This window comes from Sinohyriopsis cumingii, chromosome 1 (genome assembly GCF_028554795.1).
Source record: "Sinohyriopsis cumingii isolate HCF-2022 chromosome 1, ASM2855479v2, whole genome shotgun sequence".
Taxonomy (NCBI): Eukaryota; Metazoa; Mollusca; class Bivalvia; order Unionida; family Unionidae; genus Sinohyriopsis; species Sinohyriopsis cumingii.
The window spans coordinates 57,092,489-57,104,965 of NC_142961.1; the positions used below are offsets into that span (position 1 = coordinate 57,092,489).

General features: G+C 34.4%; 1 protein-coding gene and 1 long non-coding RNA gene across 2 annotated transcripts in view; one reads left to right on the forward strand and one right to left on the reverse strand.

Moving 5' to 3' along the window:
• LOC149806917 (E3 ubiquitin-protein ligase MIB1-like) overlaps window positions 1–12,477 on the reverse strand; it is a 201,240-nt gene that overhangs the window by 78,246 nt on the left and 110,517 nt on the right. The gene's annotated exons all lie outside the window — the stretch shown is intronic.
• LOC149806919 (uncharacterized) lies at window positions 520–2,261 on the forward strand. Its single transcript, XR_016421318.1, has 2 exons — window positions 520–634; window positions 1,232–2,261. It is a non-coding gene; the product is annotated as an uncharacterized LOC149806919 (long non-coding RNA).

Here is a 12,477-nt window from a genome sequence, read left to right on the forward strand (position 1 = left end):
TATTTGATTGGCTCCCATTTAAACTTTCTGGAGGGACAAGAAAAAGTGTTCACTGATTGGCTTGCTACCTGTACTAAGCACCACCTCAGAGGCCTCAAATTGGTAAATGTATCTGATGTTATAGATGTAGACCAGGGTTGAAGAAAGTTCAGTGTCAAGCAGTATTAGTAGGATCTTTGCGTTTCAGAATTTCTGGGAAGGGAGGCTGCCTAGAACATCCTGTAGCAGCCATTATATCTTTCATGTCTTAGGTGGCATTTCCAGTTCAACCTTGGCATGTAGTTTCAAGGACTCCTCAACATGCTGCATCAAGACAGACCTACATATATCTACATATCTCTATTATTGCAAAACATTATGGGTGATTATATCTAATTCATTATTTCAAGTCTACACCAGGAATGGCCAGCTAGCCTGCAAACCTACCTCAGCCCATGCCTAGTGGTCAAGGCAACATCAAACTGGAGAAGTTCACGCTGTGTGCAAGATCCATACTTCTTTGCTATCCCATAAGTTAAAATATTTTCTATGGAATGTAAAGAAGTATGTATTCTGTGTATAGCAAAATCTTCAAGCGCTTACTGGTTGGAAATACTGAAGGACTCTGCAAATATATCCTTTACTCACAGTTTTGGTAAGTATCATCAAGAAGCAGCGAAATCGTTTTTCCCTATATTGGTAAATTTCCTGCACTGAACAAGAAATTGTAAATTTTTAACCTTATAATCTAACATTAGTAGGCCCATGTATGAATTTTGTTGCTGATTTACTAAGGTTTGCTTGATTTAATTTGTAAAGTAATGCTGTACAACAGGCAAAGATTAAAGCTGAAGAAAAACAAACAACTACACTGTAAGCATATTAATACCAGATTACAATGTGCCGAAAATGTCCATAAATTAAGATAAGACATTTATATGTCAAACTATTACAATTTTCAAAAATACCACCAATGCTAGTATTCTGAAAAATTAATATTTTGCAGAAATTCTAAAATCAGTTCCTATATTGTTCTGGAGCCTAGATGCTTTCAGACAGGAAATGACTTTCTATGAGTCATAAGCTGCTTAAGATTTTGATCCATTTATAAACTTGGCAAGCATTCAATGTCTAACTCATCTTTTATGACAAGTATATTACATATTTTCCTTTGCGAACTCCTAAATATTTCTTGACTATTGCAGTTTTTGCATTCATTGTATTGTTAATTTTTGTTCAACTTCTATTTTAGACAGGGACAAACTGATGTCTACTAAATGACCTAGTTTAATTTCAAATGAAGCTTGTAACTTCCAAGTTTCCCAGAATGCCTGGCTGCTTCCAGAAGCCATCCAGGGGCCTCTGTTAAGTTATTGCTGCTGCTACTGTTGCACTGGGGCAACCCAAAGTGGCAGCCAGTGAACTCTGCAGATAGGGGTATACAACATAATTGGAGGTAAAAGGCCAAGGAAAGCATGGCATCTGGTGGATAGAATTACAACCAGTCTAAATATAGCTTCCATTTTCAGCATCTGAATTCTTTCAATCAAATCTTGGACTGCTACTGTGTAGGACTAAAGAAATTATGGAAGAACTCTCAAGCAAGGGAGATAAGCCATGACAAACTTGGTGTTTGAAGGAATATTATAGTTACATAGGATGGTTAATGCTCAGACAACATATGGATAACTTACTGATAAAAGGAAATGATTCACATTAGGAATACCTATGGATTTCTTTTAATATCCAAAGGATAAAAATTCATTACCTACACAATTTATTGTTTCAATAAGGAAAGCGACATTTTTGAATTCTGATAATGACTGTAATTCTCAAGGAACAATTTATTAAAGTTGAACAGAAGCTGACCTATCACAAAAGCAAAGATAACCAAGGCCTACATATTGGTATAGCATATCATATAAAACAAAAAATTTACACTGACACTTATAGTGTGAAATTTTAGCGCTACTGCAAATGTCATGACCAATGGTTTAAAAATGTTTACTTGAGACAATTTGAATTTGCATATTATATATATATTGGCTCTCAGATGGATAATGGACATTAGGCCAAAATGTCCAATAAGCTACCAGTAAATCTTTGTCAGTGATAGTACTGGTCAGCAGAACATCTGTAACAGCATGTGTTACGGTTTGTGTGACATGTGGCAACACATTAATTGTCCCTGGACAACTCATTGATTAATTATGTCACTGTTTTCTTGGCTTAAGACATCTTGTTGCTATTGCCTAATAAATCTGAATTTCTTATCAATACAATTTTTTTTAAACCATTTTCCTTTATCACTACATTTCTTGTCCTATCAATGTCCTAATACAGTTTCCATAGCTAAAGCATTTACTGTCTACTACAAGCATTTCTGCTTCTTCCAATTACTATTTGACTACAAATGCTGCTCAGGATCAATTTTTAAACACAAATTTCAAATCTTTGTTAATTTATCCTCAAAGATTTATTTTTTTGTAATATATTTAACTAAATTTGTAATTATATTTGTAATTAAAGCAAGCATAATCTGTTGTCAAAGATAAATGCTTATAAAGCATTTCTACACTTTATACACTGTTGAATGCAAATATATTTTTAAATAAAGAAACCTCAAAAGTTGGAAAAAATATTCTTTCCAATATTACTGCTGTCATGCCCTCTGCATAAAGAGATTGCATTATCTGTCATTTACTTAATCGTTTTATTTTTTATTAATAAATATGCATAAAAATACATTGAATTATACAGAATTTAAAAAAGTAAAGAGATTGAACAAAATTAGGAATGATTCCAAAATATATAAAGATGTATAACTTCCAATACACAACGCATGGAACGAGAAGGATAAGTTCAGTAAGTGTCAGCAATATCCCCTTCTGGAAATCCTTTGATTTTTATCATTTTGGACCAAAAAGGAACTAAATTTGATGATTCTCATTCAAGCAATGTGTATCGATGACTCGTATTTAATGCTATTCATGTATGTTTAGCTGTAAACTGTTGTACTGTTTGCTGCAAACAGCTGCTAGACCATGATATGTAGTTGTTTACTTCATATCATGTGTGATTGATTCATACATAATTTTTTATTTTATTTACCTGATTTATTGAACAGATGACAAGTGAAACAGCTGTTTGAATTTGAAAATGTCTTAAATACAGTGAAAAAAGATTTATGATGATTATATCAGCACAGATTACTGATTAAGACCAATTTACCAGTATACCAATCCAACCCTAATGAAAATGTTTAAAATAATTAAAAAAATGATATTGATTACCATAAATATTACTAATAAATTAAAGAACTATGGACTCATTAAGTTACCAAAAAAATTCCATGAGAAATTTTAATTACATTTCCACTAGTTATGTGCCCAATCATTAAACTTCCATTTCAACTGGTCAAGTGATGTACAACACTAGTCCTTTTGTATCAGTTTTTTCCTAACAGAAATAAGCATTTTTCTTAAATTTAAAATAAACAATTGCTTGTGCAAGATCCAGTCATGCTGATATAAGCCTTGTTGGTTTTACCAGTAAATTAACTTTTACAACCAATCAATTAATATTAGTATGGTTTGCACAGAATTTATTTTCTCTGACATCAGATTGTTATAGTTGACATTTGAGTCTGTTTTCATTCTGCTCTTTCTCTCACATGCATGGACATATATTCACACAGACACTGACAAAGATTATTACAAAATAAAAGAACAAATGTTTTTTTGACAATAAAATAAACCTCGCTCACACACAATTGAATCCACTGATCATTCACGCATGATTCCTGTGATCGACATCATGATCACAGATCAACATTTATAATTTTTGTTTCAGCTCCATAGCTACTGAGGTACAGAGATAACACTGTGCAAACTGTCAAGGCTTTAAGGTCAAAGTCTCTAATCCATGTTACTCTGTTATGCTGTTTGTGATGGGGCCAAGAAACATGCTACATAAAGTATTATCCATCATACTTAGTTTTATCTAAGACCAACATCATTTCTTTCCTGCTTTATGAGCCAGGAACCATTTAAAGTCGATCAATAGTGCACAGTCTGCCAATATCACTACAACATTTTGTTGTGTAATGACTTTTAAGGTCTGCTCAGTACATCTATTTCAATAGTCCAAGTTGTTCACTGTCCAAATTAGGAGTGAGAATTATCTTTAAACTGAATATTTCTGAATATTTTCAGTTTAGGCAATTTGAAACATTCATATATATATTATGAAATTATGGCAGTATTAATCTGCATTTATAACATATCAATATATTTCTCTAGTATACATGATTAGGCAATCTTTTAAGCCAGAGTTACTGTACTGCTAGCGTCTGACAATATTATCATCAAGATATGACAATAAATCCAGATACTTCAGCTTTTCTACTGTTGCAACATTTCAACTTCAATAGCACAACATTTCAACTTCAATATCATAAGGCAACATAAATGTATCAATTTGTCTACACAATAATGTGATCATACTACATGTTGGTAACTCGTCTTGCTGACGTAAAATACACCATCTTGATTACATATGCAACATAAATGTATTTTTATTTGGCAAAGTATCTGAATACTTTCATATAAATGAGACGAATTTGGAGATTAACACCTTTCTTTTACTGTGCAAGTCTTGGTATCTCAATATGTACATCATCCTCCCTCCCTCCCTCTCTCTCTCATGTATATAAACAGACACAAACACAACTATCCCTGGCATCCCCTATATGACTCTGCTTCACTATGGTGTCAGGGATACAAGATGAATGTTCAAAATTGAGGAGACTTAAATGCAGAAGAAGAAAAAAACCTTTCCCTCACACTCCCCCAATCTTCAGTGCAGTAGTCAAGATATCAGTGGGATGGTCCGTTAGATAACAGAAGGCACTAAACTTGCTTTGTAATTAGCTGACCAAATCAGTAGCTTGCCTCCACAGACTGTTCATAAACAGTTCCTTCAGTCTTCCTGCTTCAAGCCTACCCCCCACTGCCTTGTGCCAAACTCCCCACTTACCACACACATTCTAATTAATTCAAGTTTTCTATAAACTACAATCACCCCAAGGTGTATGATTGCTGCTCTCTATCCTCCACCTAACCAACACCCTAGACTGTAGTCCTTAATTCTTTGATTACACTGTTGTATAGAACTCAGTGACAGATTTGTATATTATTATCTACACAAGTCAGAATCAGTCCACTATAAAAAAAAAATTTAAAATCACACAAAAGGAAAACTGTACTCAATTTGAAGTATATGGTGCACACAACCAAAACCTCTAATCAACACTGTAAGTTATGCTATTTAATGTAAATTATGTTTTTTGTCATAACCCTTTTCTCAACACAGCAGATTCAGCATTTTAGCATCATGTAATTAAACCTCAAAACTTTTTGATTATCATTTCAATTTTGGTCAAAAATAATTTCACAAATTCACTAACTTTTTGCACTTACTAAAATTTGATTTATAGTATGTGTGATCTCTAAGAACTGCACCTTTGACCTTTATTGCCATTCTCCTCACAAGGAATCTTTCTGAGATACAGATGTGTTATATTTACTCACTAATAAATTCCTTCAAACTTGAATTATATCAGCTATTAAAACACAAGAAATATGAGTACCAAAAAAGAAAATGATATTAAATCTAGTATTTTTTGAGGGCTAAACGCTAAATTTACCGACACTATCTTCATGAATCTTATAATAATTATTTCAACTCTTTAAAGTGCCGACTAAACAAATACAACTTCCTGTTCATATTCACATAAAGAGATCAAAATTTAAAAAAAAAAATTCAAAATGCTTTTAAAAACTGAAACATTTGTATAAAAATAATATAGTAAATTTTCTGAGCAAGTAAATACTGTTTACATGGTTTGAGAAACGTTTTTGAAGCATCTCAAAATCATTTTACTTTCAGTAACGACTTTCAAAATCTATGGCATGAACAGTCAATAGCAAGTGTAAAATTTTCAAGTTGAAATACAATTTATGTGCCCTGAGTAGATTATTACAAGAATGTTATGAATAACTTTGCCTTCCACCCACCCCATACTGTTATGTATACCTCTTTAACTTTTGCTTAATTTTCTGCCTGTGACTGAAGGTTGTGGCTGGAGTTTATGCATATCTGACTTTTGTCATGACTAAGTAATACAGATGTTTACTAAAATCGGAGTTCAAGGCCTAAACGTGTTTAACATTTAGTGGAATTTTCAATTAAAATGACTCAAAATTTAGTGGAATTTTCATTTAAAATGACTCACATTTGTATATACTGGGAACTTGGTAAACAAATAATTCCTATCTTAAAATCAGTCTGTGGAATCTGTTATCAGGGTAATTTGTTATTTAAATGATTTGGAGTTACTAAGTCCTCACTGACTGGATTGGCACATTATTTTGCAATAATTGAAAACTCTCAGACATTCTAGACTGCATCAATGGTACATCAGGACATTCAGGACCATTGTAATTCATTCAGAACATTTTAAGCTGGTTGACTTGTGACATAACATTTAGGATTATTTAGAATTTAATTCACAATACTTTGTCTTTTGAATTTTTACTTTTTGTTCTAGGGAAATGAAATTTTGTTGAATTTTACTTAAATTGCTGGTTTCTCATCCTTTCTGTAACATATTTTAAGACCTAGAGTAGATACAATGTAAAAATAGTACAGCTGAGAACCCACAAAACAAGACAAATTCTGCCATTTGCTGACAAATCAAAATATTGGATCTATGTACTATGAACACCATTTCCCACCCCCATATGCCCTACCTCTAAAGACCCCACCCAATTTTCCACAATAAAACTCCTGCAACTTTTGTAATGGGGGAGGTGTCTTTGGGATTTTTATTTGAGCAGTCAACAGGGACCAATAATGAATCTCTGTCACTATGAAGTACATTTCAAAATTATGCAGACTTGTCAATTTCATCAATTGTAATAAATTTACTGATAAATTTGTTTTTGCAAATTGCCCCATCTCTTAAGTTCAGACACCATTCCCAATCATGCTATTATCATTTGTGCAGATGCAAGTAACTCATAAATTAGTCTATCTTTCAAGTGATATTAAGACAATAATAAGAACCATTTCATTTACATGTGGGATAGGAACTACCAACTACATGAATGAGTCTAATTAAAGTGCAATGTCAAAATCCTGTTCACACTAAATACAGCCCTTGATGTCAAACATCATCCCTTTCTTCCCCAGACTCCCTCCTAAGGACTTTAAGTGATGGCACATGGCTCTGGTTTGGGTGCAAAGCTGTTCTCACACATACAGAACTTGTTCTTAGACATAAGGTACTTTTCAGACATTTACTGTGTTGTATTTATGCTAATAAACCTACCACACTGACAAAAATATCAACTAGTAAAGTTATGTTGCAAAAGGTGAACAAAAATGCTGACCCATCTAAAAAATATGCAAATTTTCAAATAAATTAAAACTTATAAATTGATACAATCATAAAGCCAAACAAGACAAAAGCCAACAGGTCTTAAAATTTTGGACAGTATTATGTCATGCAACAGTCACCATGCATAACACTATAGATTATAAGGTAATACTATGTTTGCCTGAAGAGCAACTGAAAAGAGTAATTTATAGATCACAATGTTTGTGTGCTTAGATCAGGGGTCTCAAACTCAATCTACCCCGAGGGCCACATGAGGGTATTTTCGATGGCCCAAGGGCCTCACCACCTTTATTATCCCTCATGACATTTTGTGGGCCACATGATACAGCTTGGCTGGCCACATGTTTGAGACTGCTGTGTTAGATAGTGTGGGTAAAAGTGAATTAGGATGGGTCAAGCTTGTCAGCCTGCCAAAACTTGTTGGTCAGAAATCCAGATTTTTTTTTTAGTAAGCTGTTTTTATCTGTAGATTTGGTACATCTGTAAAAAAAAATTCTTTCTTAATGCGTCTTTCATAAAATTAAAGTGAATACATATCTGTTTGATGAAATATTTTGTTATAATTACGACATAATTGTGCATAAATACACAGCATGACGTGGCATGACCTTTATATACTGTACCATTTTGCAAGATCTTCTGTGATGTCACATTATGTAGCAACAAGCTTACTCTGATATGAGAAACATTTACTTGTTCTCCCTTGCAATGCATTTGCATGAGTAATTTCACTCACTATTTATCACAAAAGCAATCGTGTATTATTGAAGCTCTGATTATTAAAACAACGTCCATCAAAATTCTTTCTTCAATACTCAAATATACAGGGCAAGATTTAGAAGGGTTGGTAGTGGGGTGGATCAATCAAATTCCCTTTTTCCTATAATTACAGCATATTTTTCTGTGTAAAAATGAAGAAAAAAATGGCCATTTTATGTAAAGTGAAACACTCATGTTAAACTTTAACCCTTTTAGAAATAAATCATGGATCTACTTAAGAATATACACCCCAGATTTCATGCTCCACTCATTTGAACCATTCTAATGTCCCTTCCACATTCTGGTAAATTCTAGTTTCCATTATACAGGGTCTTCTATTAGATTTAAAGTTGGAGGGTGCGTTTTCAAAGTAGGCGGGGGTCTCAGAAACCTCCCGCAACAGGGATAGTGTTTTTTTTAAAGCAGCCAGGTATAAAGTAAAAGTAGCCAGGTAAATCACTGTCCTCCTGCTGATAAGGAAAGCCCTGACTATATATTTTCATGGTTTATTTTAAATTATATTATCATGGGTTAACATAGTTACATTGAGCAAGATACTGGAATGCTTAAAGGCAAAGAAATGTGATTTTCCAATATTTTTAAATAAACAGCTGAAAACAGATCCACATCCTATAAACAATTATTTCAAAATCTGTTCAATTTCCAAGCCAGCATCATATTACCATGCTTGACAATGAAATCAACTCCGGTAGATACATATACTCTTGTTCTTCTATATCTGCTAGTCCTTAGACTGTTACTCTTTTTCTTACCTGAATGATACAAATGGACTTTCCTGTCACCTGAGACTCTAAACCAGTCTTGTTATCTAAAAAAGCTCTTGATGATGGCAGGGACAACACAGGGGACACTGTCCAGACAACCCAAATTTATCTCTAATACTCTGTGAATCTGACTGATCTCCTAGATCTTCTTCACAAGGGAAAAAATCCTCCTCATGTATTTAGCACAAAGTGTACTGTAAGATGTTACTGTATTTACAGACCCAAATTTGGAAGACATTTATGAGCTTGTTCACAAAATACAACACAGATCCAAGTACTGGTAGAAAAATGTACATTCTGACAGTAAATCTATCTAATCTGCTTATATGGAAAAAGAAGCAAAGAAAGCAATCCTATTCTGGTCATTAACGAAATTTAATCCACTTTTGACATATGACAAAACTGCTGCCTCAATATTGTTGCTTAATTAGCATTAATAATAATAATAGTAATTAGGACTTTGTATAGCGCGTAACCTTTAGAAGTTCTTAGCGCTTTACAACATTAGAAAACACCTATAACATAAAAAACATAATGATATGATTACAAAAAACAAACATCATGAAATTAGAAAACAAAAAACATGCTGAAAATATTTAAGGAAGGAAACATTATTAGGTCTTTAAGTTTGTTCTTGCAGTCGAAATAAACAAGTTGTAAGAGCACTCCTGAATGGGGTCACTGTGTCTTTGTGTCTAAAGTTCAGTGGGCAATTCATTCCACGTCGCTGGGTCCTGGTATGCAAAAGAACGTTGTCCATATGACTTTGTTTTCATAGTGGGAATAATGAGTATACGATTGTCAGAAGAAAAGCGTAAGTATCTTACCAATTACCAATATCAAAGGATGGTATGCCTCATCAGCTTGCATGGAGTAAGAAGTAAACAAAAATAACCCATCCCTGGTAACCTGATGTAAGAAGTAGCTCAATTTAACCCAATTTTGACAACTTATAAAACTGTGCCTCCTCAATATGGTCCCTATACAAGCATCACCAATATATATCATCTGCTTATACTAAGCAAGAACCATACAAAGAGGTCCAAGTGGGTGTGATAATGTTCACCTGGCTTACATAACTTACTAGTTGGCTATTAAACAAAGTAGGCTTGTGTAGAATTTTAAGATCACTACCTTGATAAACTATCTACGACACTTTATATCATGTTGATTTGACCATTTTTACTATATCTGTCTTATTCAAAGTTTTTAATAAACTTACAAAGAAACAACAAATAGCTGGTAGACTTAGTACTGTCAAATATCATCACCATACACATATACATATGTGCAAACACAACTAATTACAACCATACAGACATTTAAATAAAAAGATACACCAAGTTTCTGTCTCTAAAATCCACTAAATGGCAAAATATAGGCTTAATAAAAAAACCTGATCAGAACAGAGATGTTTTTGATGACCATAATTTTAGCACTGTCAAAACTGTATCTGATCCAGTCTGACCATGACATATTATTCTTATTATAGAAAAATAAACATATATCACATTTGGGACTGACAATTTCATTGGAGGAAGGATACTATTTTCATGTGGGGTTTTTACAGGCAATAAAGCAGCAATAAGTGTCTCTGTCCCATACGGGTGGTAACGCTTTATCAGCACACATCAACTGTGTAAACATATGCCCATTCTTATCACTGTCTTTCAGTCAGTCGATTTCAATGCAACTCATCCTGAAAGCATAGGTCAATTATTGTCATTGTTGTCGTTGTGGGGTTTAACGACATTTTTCAGCACACAATAATCTATACATGGTGGCCAGTATTGTTGTTGTTGTAGGGTTTAACGCCATTTTTCAGCACACGATATGCTATACATGGCAGCCAGTATTAATGGTGGAGGAAGAACTCGGGGGGAAAACCCTGGAAAGAATCACCGACCAATGAGAAGCTACCGGCAAGCTTTCTCACATACCTACACTGGTTGAATCCAAGACTCAAACCGGCGCAGACAGAGGTGAGATGGCAGTGATCCGTAATGGAGAGTGCTTTAGATCACTCGGCCACTTGGGGCAATTAACAGTATTTTATCATGATCAAGATAACAAATAACAATAAAGAGAACTAATCTGAATGTTCATTTCACTGTGCCAAATATGTTACATACAGGTGGAGACCCTATTTCAACATGCATCACCCACACTGGAATAACATATGCTGTTATGTTATTTGCAGACTGCCGTGCAAAGAATTAAATGAATCCTTCCCCCAACGTTTAGATGGCATGCTTCATTAACTAAAATTCCATCACCATGAGTTCTGAAATCTATTTTTGTTGACTTTGCACACTGCTAGTTGTTTCCTGAATTGCCTTCAAAATTGTATCACACTTGAACACAATTCCAACTATTCCAACAATTGAAATAATCACGCTTTGTGTGACACATATGGAGTAAAATCAAATTCAAATAACATTACTGCTGGTCACAAACTTGTCAATAATATTTAATACATATGGCTTCAATATTCTCATTCAAGGCAATGATGTATAATAAGTTTTTGTCTCATACACACCTCTAGCACCTCTTTGATTGATACTGGGTTGTTCAACCTTGTGATTTTAACCTATACAAATGAGCATAATGGACTCACCCACTGCAGTCTTCAAACATATCACACTAGCTATTGTTAGCCAATTAAGTACAGTGTGTTGTTGTTGCTGTTGTTGTTGTTGTTGTAGGGTTTAACACCATTTTTCAGCACACGATAGGCTATACATGGTGGCCAGTATTAATGGTGGAGGAAGAACCTGGGAAATCCCCGGAAAGAACCACCGACCCTCGAGAAGCTACTGGCAAGCTTTCTCACATACCCACATTGGTGTTGGTGTTGGTGTTCTGTGGTTTAACACCATTTTTCAGCACACGATAGGCTATACATGGCAGGCAGTAATAATGGTGGAGGAAGAACCCGGGAAAACCCCGGAAAGAACCACCGACCCACGAGAAGCTACTGGCAAGCTTTCTCACATATCAACATTGGCCGAATCGGAGACTCGAACCCACGCAGACAGAGGTGAAATGGCAGTGATCCGTAACGGAGAGCGCTTTAGACCACTCGGCCACTCGGGGCCCCCATACCCACATTGGCTGAAGTACAGTGTGAAACGTTGGTTTATACTTGACCTCTTTGCCTTTTAACTGCTGCTATTAAAACTGCTCAAGTTTTACATTAGCTCCAATCTGACTGTTTACCATTTATACACGCATCATGTAACAGGCGTATAATGAAGCTCTGCTCTTTTCTTTATCTTTTTCGAAGGTTCCTGAAAATGGTGTTTTTGAAACACGACTGTGCCATGGGGTTTGGGAGTAAAAACTTGTGTTTTTTTTTTTTTACAGAGTAACATGCCTTGTTATGGCAGGTATGCAATAATATGCACTGATTTTACTCATTAAGAAACCCATTCAACACTCATAGACACCATTATTTCAAGTTTGATCAATACTGGATCACAATATAAACAT